Here is a 6818-nt window from a genome sequence, read left to right as displayed (position 1 = left end):
ACTCAAAAACCAGTGGAGAACACTTCAGCCTCCCTGGTCACTCAGTAACAGACCTAAAAGTGGCAATTCTTCAATAAATAAAACCTTCAAAACAGACTCTAACGTGAAACTGCAGAACTGGAATTAATTTGGCAAACTAGACACCATCAGATTGAGGCCTAAGCCAAAGGAGCTCTGGGAGTGGTTGGGTCATTTACAAAACCTAAAGCCCTAATTTCTCCAATACTACCATTCTTCCCCTACTGTTACTCACACCTTCTTGTCAACTGTCTGATGAACACACTCATTACCACTTCAAAAGTTATTTCCTCCTGGTATCCCTGCTGTTAATTGAATTGTCTACGTTAACATGAGTGACCTCACACTTAGTAAAGGCAACTCCGTCTTTTCATGTATTTATACTGCTCCCTGTATTTTCCATCCACATGCATCTGATAGAAGTGGGGTTCTAGCCCATGTAAAGCTTATGCCCAAATACATTTCTTAGTCTCTATGGTGTACCACAAGGACTCCTCATTGTTTTTGCTGATACAGACTAACACGGCTACCGCTCTGAAACCTAATCTCCTAGAGTTTTTACTTGGTCCTGCCTCAGCACAGGGGGCCAGACTAGATGACCTCTCGAAGTCCTTCCAGCCCGGCATTTCTGGTGGTTCTAACCCCAGCACGTCTCTATCTCTAGTTCTTGCATCTCATGTCATACGCTTTTATTATTAAATCATTCCAGAGCCTGTGATTCTGTAGCAATGGCCACTGGCGACAAATACACGTATGATACGCAGACTAAAGCGCAAAGAGCTGATAGGAATCATTCAGAGACCTTCGAGGCGTCTTTGGATGAGTTCACTAGTCCAGTCCGTCATCACAGAGGAGGAGTGCGACAGCGTGAACCTAGCCTTCTGAACAAGTGGCCAGAATTAGGAAATTGCTGATTACATGCAGAAGGGAGTCGACCTGAGACTTTCTGGAGTGTTTAGAAATCTTATTCCCAGGCACACAAATCGGCTTTGCAACCTTCGGAATATGGTAGTTGCATCTCTCAGCATAAGCGCCTGACTTTCTAGCAGAACTACTGTCATATTGGGCTAGATTCTATAGTCTGACCCAGGAGTGTCAGGAAGTCCCTAAAGGGAGGGCCATAAGTGCCCAAACTGTGGCCCCGCCCCAAACCCTGCCTCTAGCCCGCCTCATCTCTCTGAACCCCAGCCCTGGCACCACCGGCATTCCCACCAAGGCCCCGCCCCTCTCCACCTGCCCCTTCTGCATCAGCCTCTCACCCCTCATGGGCCCCCTTTCCTGAGGCCAAGTTCCTGCACCCCCCTCTTCCCCCCTCAAGACCCCACCCACCCCCCACTTGCTCCTCTCCACCCCCTCCTCCCCTTCACTAACCCTTACGGCTGGTGAAAAGTAGAATGGCGTAGTCCTTTCCTTTTAACAGCCGGAAGGGTGGATAGCCTGGCCTTCCCTGTTCTGGTGCCCCTGGCCTGACCTCAAAAAGTAGTTAAAAGAGAGCTGTTTTCTCCCTTAAGAGAGGGGGCTGATTGATTTAGCACATTAGTTTATTTATTTAAATGAGTTTAACAGTTACAGCATATGAATTTTTAGGTCACAACATGAGTTGTCAACTCTTCAAAGATTGAAGTTTAAACAGAAATGTATTTTAAGAAAAAATTACTTTTATTATTAATTTATATTTCTTAATATAATCATCATTATTATTTGTATTTTGGAGGGCCTGGGCGTTCCAGGCATGGGCCAGCTCCCAGTGTGCCCAGGCAATTAGGGTGACCAGATGTCACGATTTTATAGGGACCATCCTGATTCTTGAGTCTTTTTCTTATATAGGTTCCTTTATTACCCCCACCCCGTCCTGATTTTTCATTTGCTGTCTGGTCACCCTACAGGCACTGCACAGTCTCACGGTTTATTGTTTGTGGTGTAATCATCTGCCGAATGCATGCGACCTAAGCGTTTCTGTGCCGTGAATGAAGCAGATAGCATCGCCATTGGGCAGAGTGGAGGAACGTGCAAAGGGGCTGATCAAAGGAATCCACTCTCTGCCAAATGGTGCTCGGAGAGGGGAAACCATACGGGCTTAGCAACATAGAGGACAGGCACAGGCGGCAGATATCATAGGCCAGGTGCAGGCCCTAAACCTTCCCTGACCCATTGCACACACGAAGGCCCGCTCTCCCCTTTGTACCTGCAAGCCAGCCGGAGCCAGGGGCGGCCGGGGTGGTGCTGGGGGCCAGCTGGGGCGGACCAGCTGCTGGGAGAGCCTGGGCGTACGGCGCTGGAGGGCATAGGTAACTCCAGCCTTTAGTGCTGGGGCCAGCCTGGCGCTTGGGGGCACCTGGGGGTGGGCGGGCTGGCTCCTGGCCGTGCGGGGGACCGCGCAGGGCTGTGGCAGGCGGGGGTGCTTGGGCAGGCTCGCCTCCCTGAAGAGGGGATTCTCCCACCGCTCGTGGGCGCAGGAATGGCCCGGACCAGACTGGGGTGGGAGCCCCTCACGGCGACAGAGAAGTGAGACCTAGCAAGCGCCTGTTCAACACCAATGAGGCCCAACCTCGGGGCTTGCGCTGCCTGGGGTGCGGGGAGCTTCAAAGGGAAAACCTGCCACAGAAGGGAGCGGTGAACTGGAGAAGCTGCCCGCCTCAGAGCCGCAAGAGGAGACAGCCCAGCCTCGCTGTGCCAGCAGCAGGCCCACGTGCCTCGCTGACAGGGCGTGTCCCCTCCCAAAAGAAAGGAAGGGCTGAAGGTGTCGACTAAGCCCAAAGGCCTGGCCCCGGCAGCAGGCCTGAGCTCCAGGTCACCTGAAGCTAACTGCCATTCCCCACAGACTCCTCTCTCTCCCATAAGGGAAGAGAGAGGGAGAGGACTTTCCTTTCTGTTTGTTTGCTCTAGAACCCCTTGGGCGTCTGCCAGGGTGGGGAGAAAGAGACGATACAGGACCTGAAGTGGGGTCTGTGGGGGACTTTAGGGGACTCTGCCCCCCCACAGGGCCCTAAACGACAGCAGATGAAATTGGAAGCTGCTGCACACACACAATACAAAAAGCCGGCCCCCAAGAGTTTACAATCTCTTGTCACGCTGATCCTCAGGGTGCCCTAACCGTAAGCCACAGTGTCTCTTCTCTGCCTCAGCTTTGCTGGCGCTTAAACTGTGTGTCAGCTCCCTGCACCAGCCCATCCGCTCCACCACAAACTCCTCGAGACTCAGCTAGTCTTAACCTTGCCTTGCAGGTGACGTTTAATTAATCCCAATTCCTGAGTTCCATAGAGACGTCTCTCGGCAGCATCCGGTCCCCGTCACGGGACACTCACAGAAATTATTAAATCCGCTGTCTCCAAAGGGAGAGCGAGCACACGCACAAAGCAGGACACGCACCGTTTTACTTTCATACCCAGTGCTGAGATGGTTCGTAGCAAAACTAAGCATGAGTTCCTTGGCGAAGAGCAGAGACTGAAGTGATACTAAGCAAGAGCGGAGGTTACAAACAAAACCAAAGTAACAGGCTTTCTAGTGACTCAAACTTCACTTGAGCACGTTCCAATCTTCGCCTCGGCAGCTTTCTCACTTGCATCGGACATGGGGTTACCAGCATCGCCAGCCCCTCAGGAGCCGCTGGTCACAGAATCAGAGGGCATTGATCCCTTATCCCAAGTGATGGATACCCGCTGGAGTCCCCGTTCTTCCCTTTCACCCCCAGAATGCCTTTGAGATGAACTCTGTGAACAGTTCCTCTGCCCGCTGTGCTGCTTCCAGGTGCAGGCAGCACGCCTTCTTGCACCTCCGCCCATTGGCTCTCTCAACTGGCTTGATCGCTGCGTTTATCTTAGATGCCAATGTCCTTCTAACAAGTTGCCCTGTGCTTGTGATCCAGCCCTGCCGTTTTCTTGATCCACATTCCTTTCTCAAGGGCAGGTTTATTTCTCAGATGCGTCCCCAGTGGCAGATTAGCCACTGCCCTGGGCTGATGGGGCCTGCTCAGAGGCCCCAGAAACAATCTGCCACCAGGCGGCAGAAACCCGGAGCCCGTCAGGAGCACCGGGCTGGCGGGCAGGGTGGGGCGCGCACCCGCACTCCACTCCCGGCAGAAGCGCCAGGCGCGCAACCCCCGGCTGTGGCACTGGGACTGGAGGAGTTCTTGCTCGCTGCTGTGGCCTCGGGGCCACGGCTGGGGACAGAGCTTCTCCGGTCTAGGTGGGGCAGAAAGGAGCAAATGGGCTGCTGTGGGGATGAAATAGGCGAGATCATAGGTGGAACAGGGCATGGGGCGGGGAAGGGTCAGAATGGGGTGGGGCTGTGGGCAGGGCCACAGGCGGAAAGGGTGGAGAGGCCCCACTTGGTCTCCAGGAAACCTTAATCCGCTGGCCTTCACAACGTGTATTAAGATTATACATACATCTCTATATACAACCTACATCCTGACTCTCACCAGCGAGCCACCAGTTTTTATGATACTTTACAAGACACTGTTTGTGAAATATTTTCACAATATCGAGTGGGCTGCACCTTCGCCAGTTGGCATAATGGGGCGGTTAGAATCACACCTATGTAAATACTCTCAAACTTCACGTAACTTTTGTCTGGGAATTTCCTAGAGCTGTGTGCTGCACCGTTCATTAAGCAGGTTATATGAGTGTATGGAGATAAATGAACAAGCGAAGACAATTAGCAACTAATACGTTCACTTATTCCTCCTCTGTTTTTCTCGGTAGACTTTTTCAACCCAGATGAGATTCACGCACTGCAAGAGACCCAGAACCAAGGGAGAGAGATTTTTCAATCCAGAGCACCATACAGAGCTGAAGGATGAAGATGGTTTCAATCCAGAGCAGGAATCGGAAACTCAGCGAGACCCAGAGCCAGAGGAGAAAGATGGTTTCAATCCAGAGCCCGATCCACAGCTGGAGGAGGGAAGACGGTTCAAATCCAGAGAAGGAATCAGACATTGAGCCAGACCCGGAGACGGGTGGTTCCGATTTGGAGCAGGAATCGGAGACTCGGCGAGATCAAGAGCCCGAGGAGGAAGATGGCTCAAATCCAGAGCCAGAATTAGAGACAGACCAGACCCTGAGCCAGAAGGTTCAAATTCAGAGCAGGAATCGGATACTCAGTGAGATCTAGACCCTGGTGGGAAAAAACCATCTCTCAAAGGTACATCCTCATAGGTGATTCATTCTATATCCATAGAGTCCAATTTTGACTGCCATGGCTGCCCTTAGAGTTCCAACCGCTTATAACCATTAATTCACTCCAAGAGGCCACGATGGAGAAGAGCAATTCCTCGCTGTTGCCAGGATTGCGTTGTTAACTAGAAGGGGATCCCTGCGCAGCGCGTGCATGATCATAGCAGCACCGCGATTTCTTCATCCATCGGGACGTGGGGTCTGGGCGTCCTCGGAAACCGCAGATGGGCTGGCCGAAATTTCCTGGTATTTCCCTGCTGGGAGGGAGAAATCAAATGCACCCGTGTGAACTATCCCATCCAGTGCAAATGGTCAGGGCGCCGGCAGGAGAACTGGGAGGCCGCAACCATTTCTCTAATTGTGGCTCTTGCAACTGGCATCTAAGCCTTTGTCACTTTGCTGTTAGACCCGGTCGGACACGGCAGCTGGCGCAGAATTCAGCAGCTAAGCAAGGTGTCATTTCACGAGCCAAACCTGTGACCCATAATGGCTGCCAATTGGTTCCCAGATTGACTTGAAGATCTTGGTTAAACTGCCAGGTGGCGTAAGACCTACCTATTAATAGCTGCTTCTCTCGCTGTGATATCTGCTGTCATGTCCACCCTCTGCCTAGGTCCTTTCTCACCCACTGAGCTGGGAAGCTCAGACGCATTCTGCAGTGGTTCCCTCGCTTGTCCAACGGTGGTGAATCTTTCCTCTCCAGGGCCTCGCTCTTATCTCTTCTTCTCGCTGCTTCCTTATATTTTACCATCACTCCCTAGATGCAGCCCCTTGCACTTTCTTCACTGGATGCCAATGGCCAAAATACTCATTTATTAGCCCCATCGGACCTTCACCATCAGCCCACCCCAAAAATTGGGTGGCGGCTGGACAATTTCCCCATCTCCGCTTCATCCCATTATTCTCAGCCTGTAATAAATATAGGGAATAACTCCAGCCTGGTAACGATCCCATCCCTCCTACACACTCTGATGGAGGTGGGTTGCATCTTCAAACCAGTTTGATTATTTGCACTCACTGCTCCTACGGAGGGCAGGGAGGGTCGAACGAGCTCCAGAACTTTTCAATGCACAGTGGCATTGTCAGGAACTATTAGGAAAGAGAGAAAAATAAGACAGAAAAATATCATCATGCCACTGCACAAATCCATGGGTTCAGAAAGAGCAACCAAGATGATCAAGGGTATGGAACAGCTTCCACGAGGAGAGACTACAACGATTAGAGCTGTTCATCTTACAAACCAGACGACTAAAGGGGATATGATGGAGGTCTATAAAATAAAGAACAGATGGGAAAAGGGAACAGAGAAGTGTTATTTACCTTTTCCTACAACACAAGAACCAGGGTCACCGAGGAAATTAACAGGCAGCAGGTTTAATACAAACAGAGCAAGTACTTTTCCCACGCAACACACAATTAACCTGTGGAACTCATTGCCACAGGATGTTGTGATGGCCAAAAGTGTAACCTGAGTTAATTTAAAAAAACAACTGGATAAGTTCATGGAGGACAGGTCCATCAATGGTTATTAGCCAAGTTGGGCGGGGACACAATCCCGTGCTTAGAGCCACCCTAAACGTGTGACTGCAAGAAGCCAGGAGTGGAAGACAGAGGTGGATCACTCCA

The 6818-nt window shown here is 51.3% G+C and overlaps 1 pseudogene; it reads left to right on the top strand.

The window, feature by feature from the left end:
• The first annotated feature begins 746 nt into the window (after positions 1-746).
• Positions 747-5123, top strand: LOC120403334 (annotated as a pseudogene).
• The last annotated feature ends 1695 nt before the right edge of the window (positions 5124-6818 follow it).

This window comes from Mauremys reevesii, linkage group 4 (assembly GCF_016161935.1).
Source record: "Mauremys reevesii isolate NIE-2019 linkage group 4, ASM1616193v1, whole genome shotgun sequence".
Taxonomy (NCBI): Eukaryota; Metazoa; Chordata; order Testudines; family Geoemydidae; genus Mauremys; species Mauremys reevesii.
The sequence above is the reverse complement of the archived record's forward strand: the minus strand, read 5'-3'. Positions and strand labels throughout refer to the sequence as shown.